The sequence below is a fragment of the Somniosus microcephalus genome, chromosome 2 (genome assembly GCF_052327205.1).
Source record: "Somniosus microcephalus isolate GS21.2 chromosome 2, FLI_Smic_1.0, whole genome shotgun sequence".
NCBI lineage: Eukaryota > Metazoa > Chordata > Chondrichthyes > Squaliformes > Somniosidae > Somniosus > Somniosus microcephalus.
Window position 1 is genome coordinate 95,239,684 of NC_140988.1, and position 15,381 is coordinate 95,255,064.

Consider the following 15,381-nt stretch of genomic DNA (forward strand, 5'->3'; position numbering starts at 1 on the left):
ACCTCTTTTTCATTATGACTTTGGCAGCATCTTCTTCCTTGGTAAAGGCAAATGCAAAGTACTCATTTAGTACCTCAGCCATGCGTAGGTCTCCTTTATGGTCCCTAATCGGCCCCACCCCTCCTCTTACTACTCGTTTACTATTTAAATGCCTATAGAAGACTTTTGGATTCCCTTTTATGTTAGCTGCCAATCTATTCTCACACTCTCTCTTTGTCCCTCTTATTTCCTTTTTCACTTCCCCTCTGAACTTTCTATGTTCAGCCTGATTCTCACTTGTATTTTCAACCTGACATCTGTCATACGCGCTCTTTTTCTGCTTCATGTTACTTTCTATCTCTTCCGTCATCCAGGGAGCTCTGACTTTAGCTGCCCTACCTTTTCCCCTTGTGGAAATGTACCTTGACTGTACCCGAACTATCTCCTCTTTAAAGGCTCGATTACAGTTTTGCCTGCCAATCTTTGATTCCAATTCATCCAGGCCAGATCCATTTTCAACCCACTGAAATCTGCCTTCATCCAATTAACTATTTTTACTCTAGATTGCTCCCTATCCTTTTCCATAGCTAATCTAAACCTTATGATACTATGATCATTGTTCCCTAAATGCTCCCCTACTGACACTTGCTCCACTTGACCCACTTCATTCCCCAGAACCAGATCCAGCAATGTCTCCTTCCTCGGTTGCGCCGGAAACATATTGATCAAGAAAGTTCTCCTGAACACACCTCAGAAATTCTTCCCCCTCTCTGCCCTTTACACCATTACTGTCCCAGTCTATATTGGGATAATTGAAGGTTCTGGAAGGGAGGGAAAGGGGTGAGAGCAGAAGTGCATGAAATGGAACGGGCACGGTCGAGGGCCCGGACAAGCATGTTGGAGGGAATCCTCAGTTGAGGAAAAAGGAAGACATATTGGAAGCACTGGTATGGAAGGTGCCATCGTCAAAACAGGTGCGACGGAGACGGAGAAACTGGGAGAATGGAATAGAATCCTGACACGAAGCGGGGTGCGAGGAAGTGTAGTCAAGGTAGCTGTGGGTGTCAGTGGGCTTATAGTGGATATTGGTCGATAGGCTATCCCCAGAAATGGAAACAGAGAAGTCGAGGAAGGGAAGGGAAGTCGGAGAAGGACCATATGAAGGTGAGGGAAGGGTGGAAATTGGAAGCAAAGTTGATGAAATTTTCCAGTTCAGGGCGAGAGCAGGAAACTGTCATCAATGTACTGGAAAAAGAGGTCAGGAAGGGGACCCGAGTACGACTGGAACAAAGAATGTTCCACATATCCCATGAAAAGGCCGGCATGGCTAAGACCCATGCGGGTTCCCATAGCAACAACTTTTATTCGGAGGAAGTGAGTGGAGTGAAAGGAGAAGTTGTTCAGTTCTCACATTGTCCAACAACAAATCTTGGATGAGTTGATATTTGCTTCAGTCAAAACATCGGCAAAACCAAAGCCATCCTTTTTGACTTCCATTAGTACTTCTGTGTTTCCACTCTGACTCCATCAAACTCCTGAGCTGCCCACTCAGGTTGAAGCCAGTGGTGGACAACTTTAGGATTTTCTTTGACTAGGAATTGAGCTTTTTACCCCACATCCAATTCATTGTCAAGACTTTATTGTTCCATTTTCTGTTTACACCCAGGATTCTCCCTAATCACTGCTGAAATCCTAACCAGTGCTTTCATCATCCCAAGGGAGCGCGCCTTTGGCTTAGTGGTGGCATTCCCATCTGAGTCAGAAGGCCCAGGGTTCAAATCTCACTCCAGGCAGTATCGGCGAGTGGACCGGAGCTCTGGCTCGGAATTCTGGCTTGGCATCCAGCGCCATACGTGAGTGGGTCTGGGTGACCTCCCCTCATCATATGGGCTGTGGGAACCCATAAAACCTTCCCGCCGAATAGGACTAACTACCCTATCACCTGGTATAAAGATGGTTATGGCCATTGAAGGAGCATTCACGTTGCGGTCTGTCAGACCGTTAATCGGCCTGTGAATCCTTCCGCTAATTCAGTCTACCCTCCAAGACAAAAGTAACAGTACCCTAAAGACACCGTTGACTCTGGAGTCCCCCAAGGATCTATTCTTGGCCCCCTCCTTTTTCTGTTCTACATGCTACCCCTCGGAGACATCGCCCGAAAAACATCAGGTTCATCACCACCTCTCTCGACCCTTCCACTGCCTCTGTGTTGTCAAACTGCTTGTCTGACATCCTTACCTGGATAAGCTGGAATTTCCTTCAATTAAACATTGGGAAAACCAAAGGCAATGTCTTCGGCCCCAGCCACAAACACCATTGCCTAGCCAATGATTCCATTGCCCTCCCTGGTCAATGTCTCAGGCTATACCAGATGGTTTGCAACCTCGGCCTCCTATTGGACGCCGAGCTGAGCTTCCGACCCCATATCCACTCCATCACCAAGACCACTTACTTCCACCTCCATAATAATGCCCGTCTTCAGCCCTGCCTTAAATTCCACCTCCATAATAATGCCCATCTTCAGCCCTGCCTTAAATTCCACCTCCATAATAATGCCCGTCTTCGGCCCTGCCTCAATTCCTCTGCTGCCGAAACCCTCACCCATACTTTTGTTACTTCCAGGCTCGCGTTTCCAATGATCTCCTGGCCAGACTCCCATCTTCCACCCTTCATAAACTTAAACTCATCTAAAACTCTGCTACCCATATCCTAACTCCCACCAAGTCCTGTTCACCCATCACACCTGTGCTCACTGACCTACACTGGCTCTCGATTTACCAATGCCTCAATTTTAAATTTCTCATCCTCATGTCCAAATGCCTCCATGGACTCGCCCTTTCCTATCCAGCTCATCCAGCCCTACAACCCTCCGAAAACACTGCGTTTCTCCAATTCTGGCCTCTTGTGCATCCCCCCATTCCTTCGCCCTACCATTGGCAGCCACACCTTCAGCCATCTAGGCACTAAGCTCTGGGATTCCATCCCTAAACCTCGCCACCCTTCCATAAGGATAGGACGCAGTGGCCATCACTGAGACTTGGCTACAAGCTGGGCATGACTGGGAGATAAATATTCCAGGGTATAAGGGCTTTGGAAAGGACAGGGAAATTGGAAAAATGGAGTAGTAGCAATATTGATAAAAGACACTAATACAGCATTAGAAAGAGTGTATATCAGTAAGCGTGAGCAGGCAGTAGAAACTCTGGGTAGAATTGATGAATAGAAAAGGATGCAAGACTTTAGATGGGAGATGTCTGCAGACGTCCTGATAGCAATGATGAAGTAGCAGGATACATACATACGGAGATCAGAGCGGCAAAAGCAAAGTGGTTATAATGGGAGAGCTCATAGACTGAGAATAGCAGCAAAACTTAAGTCCCAAAAACAGCAAATTTCTTGACGCTATTCGAGAAAGTTTCCTGGAACAATATTTTCTTGAACCAACAAGAGGACAGGCCACATTAGATGTAGTGTAGAGTAATTAGCCAGAATTAGTCAACAATCTAATGGTAAGGGAACACCTAGTTAACAGTAACCATGACATGACAGAATTCATATTAGATTTGAAAGAGAGATGGGTAAGTCACAATCCAAGGTTTTAAATTGAGGTAAGGCTGACTTTGAAGGGATGAGGCAGAAATTGACCACAATAAACTGGGCGGAACTGTTAACAGGTAAAAGTACAGATAAACAGCATGAGGTGTTCAAAGAAGTATTTGGTACAATACAAGACCGGCACATATGTCAAGAAAGGGCAAGAAAAAGGGCAAGAGCAATACTTATGTAATTAAACAACCTTGGTGAACAAAGGAGGTGACAGACAGTATAAATTTAAAAGAAAGAGCTTATACAAATGCAAAGAATAGTGAAGAACCCGCGGACTGGAGAGATATAAAGAACAGTATAAAGAACAGTAAAGGGATACAAAGAAAATAGTAAGAGTTGTAAAAAGGGAATATGAGAAAAAAACTTCAGATATCAACGATAACGCTAAAAGTTTTTACAAATATATTAAGAGAAAGAGGGTGGCTAAGGGTAATGTGGACCCCTTAGAGACAGAAGGAGGAGACATTGCAATTGAAAATGAGGAAATGGCAGATTTGCTAAATAATTACTTTATATCAGTTGGCACAGTAGAGGAAGAGGATAAAGTACCAGAGATACCAGGAAAACTAAAAATAAATCAAGTGGAGGAACGCACTAGATTTAATAAGTTAAAAAAACGGTAATGGAGAAAATAATAAGACTGAAAATTGACAAATCTCCAGGGCCTGTTGGTTTCCACCACCCAGGGTATTAAAATAAGTAGGTGAGGGAATTGCAGATACTTAATCATAATTTTCCAAAGTTCTCTAGATTTGGGAATTGTGCCTTTGGATTGAAAAACGGAAATGTCACTCCATTATTAAAGAAGGGAGGGATGGAGCAACTAGAAAACCAAAGACCAGTTTAACATCAGTTGTGGGGAAGGTACGACTATAATCATGGGAGATTTTAATCTTCATATTGATTGGACAAAGCAAATTGGCAAAGGTAGACTTAAGGAAGAGTTCTTAGAGTGTATACGGGATGGTTTATTGGAACAATGTGTTGTGGAACCAACCAGGGAGAAGACTATTTTGGATCTGGTAATGTGTAACGAGGCTGGATTAATTAATGATCTCGAAGTGAAGGATCCTCTTGGGAAGAGTGATCATAGCATGGTAGAATTTCAAATTCAGTTTGAGGGTGAGAAAGCTAGGTCTCAAACTAGTGTTCTGAACTTAAACAAAGGTAATTACAAATGTATGAATACAGACTTGGTTAAAGTGGACTGGGAAAATATATTACAGGGTAAGGCTGTAGAAAAGCAGTGGCAAAAATTTAAGGAGATATTTCATAACTCTTAGCAAAGATATATTCCAGTGAGAAAGAAAGACTCTAAGAGAAGAATGAATCATCCGTGGCTAACTAAGGAAGTAAAGGATGGTATCAAATTGAAAACAAAAGCATAAAATGTTGCGAAGAATAGTGAAAGGCCAGGGGATTGGGAAATGTTTTTAAACCAGCAAAGGACGACTAAAAAAATGATAGAGAAGATAGCTTATGAGTGTAAGCTAGCAAGAAATATAAAAACAGACAGTAAGAGCTTCTACAGGTATATAAAAAGGAAGAGAGTAGCTAAAGTAAATGTTGGTCCCCTAGAGGATGAGTCTGGGAAATTAATAATGGGAAACAGGGAAATGGCGGAGACTTTGAACAAATATTTTGTATCGGTCTTCACGGTAGAAGGCACTAAAAGCATCCCAATAATGGATAATTAAGCGGCTATTGGGGTGGGGAGGGGGAACTTAAAACCATCACTATCACTAGAGAGAAAGTACTAGGCAAACTAATGGGACTAAAGGGGGACAAGTCCCCTGGACCTGATGGCTTGCATCCTAGGGTCTTAAAAGAGGTGGCTGCAGAGATAGTGGATGCATTGGTTGTAATCTACCAAAATTCCCTGGATTCTGGAGAGGTCCCAGTGGACTGGAAAACCGCAAATGTAACGCCGCTATTTAAGAAAGGAAGGAGACAGAAACCAGGCAATTATCGACCAGTTAGCCTAACATCTGTCATTGGGAAAATGCTGGAGTCCATCATTAAGGAAGTGGTAGCAGGACATTTAGAAAATCATTATAGTCAAGCAGAGTCAGCATGGTTTTATGAAAGGGAAATCGTGTTTAACAAATTTGCTGGAATTCTTTGAGGATGTAACAAGCAGGGTGGATAAAGGGGAACCAGTAGATGTACATTTGGATTTTTAGAAGGCATTCGATAAGGTGCCACATAAAAGGTTACTACACAAGATAAGAGCTCACGGGGTTGGGGGTAATATATTAGCATGGATAGAGAATTGGCTAACTAACAGAAAGCAGAGAGTCAGGATAAATGGGTCATTTTCAGGTTGGCAAACTGTAACTAGTGGGGTGCCGCAGGGATCAGTGCTGGGGCCTCAACTATTTACAATCTATATTAATGACTTGGATGAAGGGACCGAGTGTAATGTAGCCAAATTTGCTGATGATACAATGATAGGTGGGAAAGCAAATTGTGTGGAGGACGCGAAGAATCTCCAAAGGGATATAGATAGGCTAAGTGAGTGGGCAAAAATCTGACAGATGGAGTTTAATGTGGGAAAATGCAAGGTTATCCACTTTGGTAGGAAAAATAAAAAAGTAAATTATTTAAATGGGGAGAGATTACAAAATTCTGAGGTACAGAGGGATCAGAGGGTCCTTGTACATGAATCACAAAAAGTTAGCATGCAGGTACAGCAAGTAATTAGGAAGGCAAATGAAATGTTGGCCTTTATTGCAAAGGGAATGGAGTATAAAAGTAGGGAAGTTCTGTTACAACTGTACAGGGAGTTGGTGAGACGACACCTAGAGTACTGCGTACAGTTTTGGTCTCCCTATTTAAGGAAGGATATATACTTGCATTGGAGGCAGTTCAGAGAAGGTTCACGAGGTTGATTCCGGAGATGAAGGGGTTGTCTTATGAAGAAGGGTTGAGCAGGTTGGGCCTATACTCATTGGAGCTTAGAAGAATGAGAGGGGATCTTATTGAAACATATAAGATTCTGAAGGGGCTTGACAGGGTAGATGCAGAGAGGATGTTTCCCCTCGTGGGGGAATCTAGAACTAGGGGGCATAATTTCAGAATAAGGGGGCACCCTTTTAAATCGGATATGAGGAGGAATTTCTTCTCTCAGAGGGTCGTGAATCTTTGGAATTCTCTTCCCCAGAGAGCTGTGGAGGCTGGGTCATTGAATATATTTAAGGTGGAGATAGACAGATTTTTGAAAGGTAAGAGAGTCAAGGGTTATGGGGAGCAGGCAGGGAAGTGGAGTTGAGGCCATGATCAGATCAGCCATGATCTTATTGAATGGTGGAGCAGGCTCGAGGGGCCAAATGACCTACTCCTGCTCCTATGTCTTATGTTCTTATGTTTATGTTCTTATATTACTGGAATCTATCATCAGGGACAGAGTGGCTGAGGACTTGGAGAAGTATGAGCTGATCAAAAAGAGTCAGCATGGATTTGTGACGGGTAGGCCATGTCTGACTAATCTAGTTAAATTTTTTGAGAAGGTGACGAACATGGTTGATAGGATACAGGATTGTTTTGGGTAATTTAAATGCCACGAACCTTTGACTCTTTGGCAGACTCAAATTCATAACAACTGTTTTTTGTGCTGCGAACAAGAGCTTTGGGAGACGGCTAGAATTGTAAAAGTTGGTGGCAGCTGAAGCGGAATAAATATCACCAAACGACCAAAAACAGGTTGTTCAAAGTAAAGTGAATTACCAAAAATAAACATCAGTGAAAATAAGGATGAGGGAATTCAATTATGTGAAGAGACTAGAGAAGCAGAGATTGTTCACCTTAGAGCAAAGAAGGTTAAGGGGAGATTTATTAGAGATGTTCAAATTATATGGGGTTTTGATATAGGGTGACCATACGTCCCTGTTTTCTGGGGACAGTCCCCAAATGAGGTACTGTGACCCCAGGCAAACAATGTCCCCGGAAGAGTCCCCGATTCACGAAACTCATCCCCGAATACCCTAGTTGCCATTTTATTTCAATAAGCTCCATTCATCCTAATTGCAGCTCGCATAAATCGGAGACTCAGAGACGGACCAATCAACAGGTCCCATTGTTGATTGACAGATTCTCTGCCCATTGGTGGAGACAGACCAATGAAAGGGCGGATTACTGTGCTTGTCTGCTGAAATGCTTTGACCGGATTGTTTTGGTTTGGACCAATGAAAGGGTGGATCACGGTTTCTGACAACAGTTTTTCTTTGACCTAATTAGCTTCGGTTGGGACCAATGAAAGGACAGAGTGGGAGGTAAGTGCTGGCCAATGGGTCGGCTGTGGTTGCGGTGTTGTCTGTGTGAGCCAGAGCCCAGGGACAGGTAACACTGAGGATGCGTTAATGTGCGTAGTGGAAGGGTTCTAGCGTCTGTCTCTGTAATTCGGCAGACAGAGCTCGGTACCTCAGTCTCACTCAATCCTATAAGAACAGTGCCAGTCTGAGGCTAAAGGCGGCTCTGGGTGTATGTGTATAGAAAAGGGGCTGTCTTTATGCCTGAGGATAGCGGAACTACTGCACGCCATTTCCATTATAATAATGCCATAGGCAAGTAGCATGGTAACCCCCACCCTCAACCGTCTCTGTGCCAGGGTGACCCCCCTCTTCCCCAGTCTGTTAGTGACAGGAGGACCCTTTTCCCTCACTGTGCAGGGGTGATCCCCTCCCCACTAATCTGTTTATGCCAGGGTGACACGCTTTCTTCACTATACCAGGATGATCCTCCTCCCCACTAATCTGTTTGTGCCTGGGTGACCCACTTCCACACACTTATTTGTCTGGTTTTGGGGGTGGCCGTCTGGTGATTTTGACTGAATTACTGTTTGTATGTATTATTATGCATACAAACTATATATAATAAAATTTTCAGGGTATAAAGCAGCGAGAGAGAGAGAGAGAGAGAGAGGCCCGAGAGTATAAAGCAGCAAGAGAGAGAGAAAAGGGCGAGGCCAAGAGCGGAGCGGGATGAAAAATTGCAAAGTGACATCACAGCACCAGGAGAAGTGGTAGGGTAAGTTACAGGTAAATATTTAATTTAATCTACATATAACTTAAACTAGATCAAGTAAGTTGTTAAAAAACTAAAAAATACAAGCTAAGTTGATTCAATACATAAATTTAATTAATTGAATAAATTAATCAAGGCTATATAGGGATAGCAGCGTAGGTTGTGTGCCTCAACTGCAGCATGTGGGAGTTAGTGGAGCATCGCAATCCCAGACAACCACATCTGCAGAAAGTGTCTGCATCTTGAGGAACTTCAACTCAGAATTGTTGAGCTGAAGTCTGAGGTGCAGACATTGCGGGGCATCAGCGAGGGGGAAGAGTTACCTGGACACATTAATCCAGGAGGCAGTCACACCCCTTAGGTTAGGTAGTGGTCCAGGTCTGGTTAGAGCTCAGGGTCAGGAGGATGTGACGGCGACTCAGGCAGGTAAGTGGACTCCAGGTGCAGTGCTGGAGGAGCCTCGGCCTTTGCCCTTATCCAATAGGTAGGAGGTTCTTTCTGCCTGTGTGGATGACGGCAAAGTCTATAAGGTGGATGAGCAAACTGACCACCGCACCATGGCACAAGAGGCCATTCATGTGGAGGAAATGAAAAAGAATGTGGTAGTGGTAGGAGACAGTGTAGTTGGGGGATAAACACTGTTCTCTGCAGCCACAACAGGGGGCTCAGAAGGTTGTATTGCCTGCCCAGTGCCAGGATTAAGGACATGTGCTGGAGAAGAACTTGGAGTAGGAGGGAGAGGATCCAGTTGTCATGGTCCACGTAGGAACCAGTGACATGGGTATTGAATAAGGTTCTTCTGAGGCAGTTTGAGGAGCTAGGGTCAAAATTAATAAGCAGAGCTTCAAAAGTAATAATCTCTGGATTACTACCTGAGCCACGCGCTAATTGGCATAGGGTCAAACAGATCAGAGAGTTCAATGCGTGGCTCAGAGTGCTGTGGGAGACAGGGGCTGCGATTTCCCCTCCCTCGGCGGGTCCGGTGCGGCCGGGTTCAGTGGCAGATCCCGACCTCGCTGCTGTCTCCAGCCCGCTGTCCAAAGTGATTTTACATTGATTGGGGTTATTAAGCCTGCCCAGCACGTTTCCCAGCCAATTACAGGAAGCGGGTCTGACGACGTCGCTTGATGACACGTCATCAGCCAGTTTCCTTAAAGGGACCATGCCCAAATTAATTTTAACAGTTGTGCTGTCAGTGTTCTACAGCATTGAGGTGCTGCAAACACTGCAGAGGTGCAGGGCTGTAAATTTTGCTGTAACTTGACCAAACCTGAAAGTTGACCGCATTTTATGTACCATCATGCTTCACGAGGCCGAGGGACTGGTTGCTGAGATGCTACAGTTGTAAGCTGTAAAAGCTGCCAATTATCTTTCAACAGATAAGAAAAACAGACTGAAAGTTCTGTGGGAACAGACTATTGAGCTGTTGTATCAGTGGAAAAACAGAAACATCTTCAGACTATGGAATGTAACCGGCCTTGAAGGCCCACGGATGCTTAATGAACTATTGATAAGAAGAACTGAAAAACAACTGATGACCGTTGTCTGTATAGTTAGAGACACGTACAGAGTGGGAGGATTGCCAAGTTTTAAGGTATAAAAGATGCTGTTAAAAGACACTCAGGGCTGCTGCAGTTGGAGGCAACTTGGTCAGCTGCCAGTTAAAGTCGTATCTAGTCATCGCTGAATTGACCACTCGCTGGTGTTAGTACGTATGTAGGGTTGGCTTATTATCGCTTGATCTTAAAGTAAGGAAATAAACTGTCCAGGAAGTATTCTCTAAGGGAATAAACCTGTGTATGGCTAGATATAATCAGGAGTATTATATGCAGCAGTTTGTGTGAGCTTGCCTGTAACCTCTTGCTGATTTTAAGTAAAGGAATTTATTCCTGAATCCTTGGGTTTTGTGTTGTCGATTCGACAGGTCTGGACTTTGGAAACTATTTGACGGCTCTCATATGACTCCCTCCATATGCTTATGGAGGGAGTCACAGCACACAGGAAGTTTCTCTTCCCTTTCGATGAGCAGAAGAGACCTCCCCAGGAGATCAACATAGCTTGGTTGCACATTGCACAGGCGGGCACAAGCAGGGATGTCGTCAGGAGAACCAGGCTGCACTGGCACAAACCTTTCAATGATCTCAGTAGATCACGAAATGTTACTGCAAAGCCACACTTAACCTCATCCTGCTGTGCCACTCATCATATCCCCATCACTCTGTTTTCCCTACCCTACTCCTGCATATCCTTACTCACACCAACTGATCTTGTACCTTCACCCATCCCTATCTACATTATCACTCTCCCATCTCACTAGCCACCGCTCACACTCGCCCTCGTCCTAGTCCAATCATACCAACTAACAACTCACAAGAATAGGCACTTGGGTGTTTTATGCAATGCTCATGTAAAGTTTCTGTTAATATGCTGTCAGACATTGAAACCTTTATTTTCAACACTTTGGGTTCTTGGACAGATTTGTGTGCACCTTTGGAAGTGGCTTAGTGAGTAGCAGTGAATGGTGAGACATAACGGTACCCCTGCAATGGTGATACATGTGAAAGGGATGGCTTGGGCATTGTAGGGATGCTTTATGGTGTTGATATGGTGCCAACCTGGCGCATGATGTGGCAGCCAGGGTGTACAGCGTCAACTGAAGTAAATCTGGCTATGGTGAGGCCATCCCTGGCCTCCCGGGCAGCAATGTGGTCGGATGCTGATGCCCTGTGTCCTGTGCAACATCAGGTGATTGCGGAGAAGGTTGGTGTTGTTGTTGGTACTGCTGGTGTGCCTGGTGCTGCTGGTGTTGGGGCTGATCGTGGTTTGATTCTGAGGACCAAGGTGAGATAGTTTCACGGGCACCAATACTGATGTAATAGATGGCAGGAGAACTTGAGATGACAGAAGCGATCTGTCAATGTTGAGAGAGGTTGTTCCAACGGGGTGACACTAGTTTACTCGCAACATGCATAAAGCTTAATCTATCTTCCAAATGCAGTAAGCAACAGCTTCTGAGCTTAGAAAGTGAACAGCTGCGAGATGGGAGCTTTTATAGCACATATGCAGCTGTCAAGAAACGAGATCATTTCATGGTGACACAACTCCCGACCAGCTTACCTGATGTGATCCCCGAGCAGCGTGGAACCTGTGGGCAACCTCGTAAAATGTTAAAGTGAGCTCAAAATCTCTAACAAGCTCTTAATCACCTAAATTGCCTCCCCTGCCGCTTGGTGTCATGTCTGTTTAGCGACGAAAGACCCGACATCTGGGAAACTAGTGTAGCGGCAGGATGATAGCGGGTTCCTTAGCCGCCGTCAAAAAAAAATGTTTTTTCACTCATTATAAATTTTAAAATACTTTTTAAAAAGGTAAGTTTATTTTTAGCCCTGTAAAAAAACTTTAATTTTTTTCAAAAAATTACATTTGTTTAAAATATTTAATTTAATATAATTTTAACTAATTTTAAAAACGTGATTTAAAAAAATGTATTTAATGTTTTGAGGTGTTTTTTCAGTGTTCCCCATTCATACTTTTGACAGGTCTAAGCTGTCAAAAGTATGAAGGGGAATTCCCTTCTCCCATTGGTTCCCCATAGCCACATGATCCCAGGGACGCTTGCGAACGGCATGCGCCCTTGGGATATGTGGGCCCTGCGCATTTCGTCAAGGAGGTCCAGGAGTGGAAATGGCTGGACCTCTGGAGCCCTCTGGTAAGGGAAGCCTCCGATCGGAAAATACAGGCCACTGTGTTTCCTGTACAAGGACATCTAAATCTCTCTGAACACCAACATTTTATAGTTTTTCACCATTTAATAAATATTGTTTTCCTATTCTTCCTAATAAAATGAATAACCTCACATAAATTTGTCAAACATGATTTTCCTTTCATTAAACCATGCTGACTCTGTCTTCTATTGTGATTTTCTAAGTGCCCTGTTACCACTTCCATAATAATGGATTCCAGCATTTTTCCGACGACCGATGTCAGGCTAACTGGCCTGTAGTTCCCGGTTTTCTCCTTCCCTCTTTTCTTGAATAGTGCCATTATATTTGCTACCTTCCAATCCACTGGGACCATTCTAGAATCTAGGGAACTTTGAAAGATTACAACCAATGCATCCACTATCTCTGCAGCCACCTCTTTTAGAACCCTAGGATGTAGGCCGTCAGGTCCAGGGGATTTGTCGGATTTAAGTCCCATTAGTTTCTCAAAGTAATTAATATCAGTAGAGAAAAAGTACTTAAGTTCCTCACTCTCATTAGCCCCTTGGTTCCCCACTATTTTTGATATCTTTTTTGTGTCTTCTATTGTGAAGACAGATACAAAATATTTGTTTAAATTCTCTACCATTACCTTACTCCCCATTAGAATTTCTCCTGTCTCGGACTCTCAGGGACCAATGCTTACTTTTGCTATCCTCTTCCTTTTTACGCACTTGTAGAAGCTCTTATAATCTGTTTTTATATTTCTTGCTAGTTTTCTCTCATATTCTATTTTCTCCCTTTTTATCAATTTTTTGGTCGTCATTTGCTGGTTTCTAAAGTTCTCCCAATCCTCAGGCTTCGCAACATTATAAGCCTCTTCTTTTAATCTAAGACTTAACTTCTTTAGTTAGCCACGGATGGATCACTTTTTCTGTGGAGTTTATATTTCTCAATGGAATGTATATTCGTTGAGAATTTTGGAATATTTCTTTAACTGTTTTCCACTGCTCATCTACCATCATACCTTTTAATCTAATTTCCCAATCCACCTTAGCCAACCCTCCGCTCATACCTATGTAATTCACTTTATTTAATTTTAATGTTCTAGTTTCGGACTTAAGTATTTCACTCTCAAACTCAATGTGAAATGTTATCATAGAAACATAGAAGATAGGAGCAGGAGTAGGCCATTCAGCCCCTCGAGCCTGCTCCGCCATTCAATGCAATCATGGCTGATCATCCAAATTCAGGACCCTGTCCCTGCTTTCTCCCCATATCCCTTTAGCCTTAAGAAATATATCCAACTCCTTCTTGAATATATTTAATGAATTGGCCTCCACTGCCTTCTGTGGTAGAGAATTCCACAGGTTCACCACTCCCTGGGTGAAGAAATTCCTCCTCATCTCTGTCCTAAATGGCTTACCCCTTATCCTTAGACTGTGACCCCTGGTTCTAGGCTCCCCGACCATCGGGAACATCTTTCCTGCATCTAGTTTGTCTAGTCCTGTTAGAATTTTATAAGTTTCAATGAGATCCCCTCTCATTCTTCTAAACTCCAGCGAGTACAAGCCCAATCGACCCAATCTCTCCTCATACGTCATTCCTGCCATCCCAGGTATCAGCCTGGTGAATCTTCGCTGTACTCCTTCCATGGCAAGAACATCCTTCCTCAGATAAGGCGACCAAAACTGCACACAATACTCAAGGTGTGGTCTCACCAGCGCCCTGTACAACTGCAGCAAGACATCCTTGTTCTTGTACTCAAACCCTCTCGCTACGAAGGCCAACATACCATTTGCCTTCTTAACCACCTTCAGCAACTGGTGCACAAGGACACCCAGGTCTCAAATTATGATCATTCTTTTCCAGAGGATCCTTTACTATGAGATTGCTAATTAACCCTGTCTCATTACACAGAACAGATCTAAAATAGCCTCTTCCCTGTTTGGTTGCACGACGTATTGTTCTAGGAAACTGTCTCGAATGCATTCCATGAACTCGTCCTCCAAACTACTTTTGCCAATTTCATTTGTCCAGTCTCTATGAAGATTAAAGTCCCCCATGATTATTGTGTTACCTTTGTTACAAGCTCCTCTTATTTCTTGATGAATGCTCTGTCCAACAGTATAGCTATTGTTAGGGGGCCTATAAACTATTCCTACCAGTGTTTTCTGCCCCTTGTTATTTCTTATCACCACCCATACTGATTCTGCTTCCTGCTCTTCCAAGCCAAGATCCTTCCTCGCTACTGTCCTTATGTCATCCTTTATTATCAGTGCTACCAACCTCCCCCACTTTTCCATTCCGCCTGTCTTTTCAAAACGTCAATTACCGAATGGTCTTAAACGGAGTGCTTCTAAACAGAGTGGTAAAGTTGGGAATTTGGAGAGAGTGGCAGTCTCTGGTAAGTAGATGAGTCTGGGTAAGTGCTAGCTGTAAAAAAAGTGAAATTTAGTAATTTAGTTTAACATTTTGGATTTAACTTAGAACTTTAAAAACTACACTGTAGTTAACAGAAACTGCCTGTCAATGGCAGTTAACTGTCAATCAGCTGGAAGTGTTTGTCTTGAATAGGTGCTAATTACTGTGCAGCAAGTAGAAGCAACTGGAGGAGCTGAAAGTAATTAGTAATTAATATCAGTAGAGAAAAAGTATGAGAGAAACTAATGGGACTAAAAGCTGACAAATCGCCATGACCTGATGGCCGACATCCTAGGGTTCTAAAAGGGGTGGCTGCAGAGATAGTGGATGCATTGGTTGTGATCTTCAAAAATTCCTGAGATTCTGGAACAGTCCCAGTGGATTGGAAGTTAACAATTGTAACCCTGTTATTCAAGAAAGGAGGGAGAGAGAAAACAGGGAACTACAGACCAGTTAGTCTGACATCAGTCATCGGGAAAACGCTGGAATCTATTATTAAAGAAGTGGTAACAGGGCACTAAGGAAATCACAATAGAAGGCAGAGTCAACATGGTTTTATGAAAGGGAAATCGTGTTTGACAAATCTATTAGAGTTTTTTGAGGCTGTAACTAGCAGCATAGATAAAGGGGAACCAGTGGATGTAGTATA

General features: G+C 43.5%; 1 protein-coding gene and 1 long non-coding RNA gene across 5 annotated transcripts in view; one reads left to right on the plus strand and one right to left on the minus strand.

The window, feature by feature from the left end:
• The window catches only part of LOC147122818 (uncharacterized), a 53,417-nt gene extending 42,922 nt beyond the window's left edge, over positions 1-10,495 (plus strand). Inside the window, exon 3 of the long non-coding RNA XR_015081722.1 lies at positions 9,987-10,495. This is a non-coding gene — a long non-coding RNA (uncharacterized LOC147122818). The remainder of the gene's footprint in view (positions 1-9,986) is intronic.
• LOC147122817 (tetratricopeptide repeat protein 29-like) overlaps positions 1-15,381 on the minus strand; it is a 547,513-nt gene that overhangs the window by 468,636 nt on the left and 63,496 nt on the right. The gene's annotated exons all lie outside the window — the stretch shown is intronic.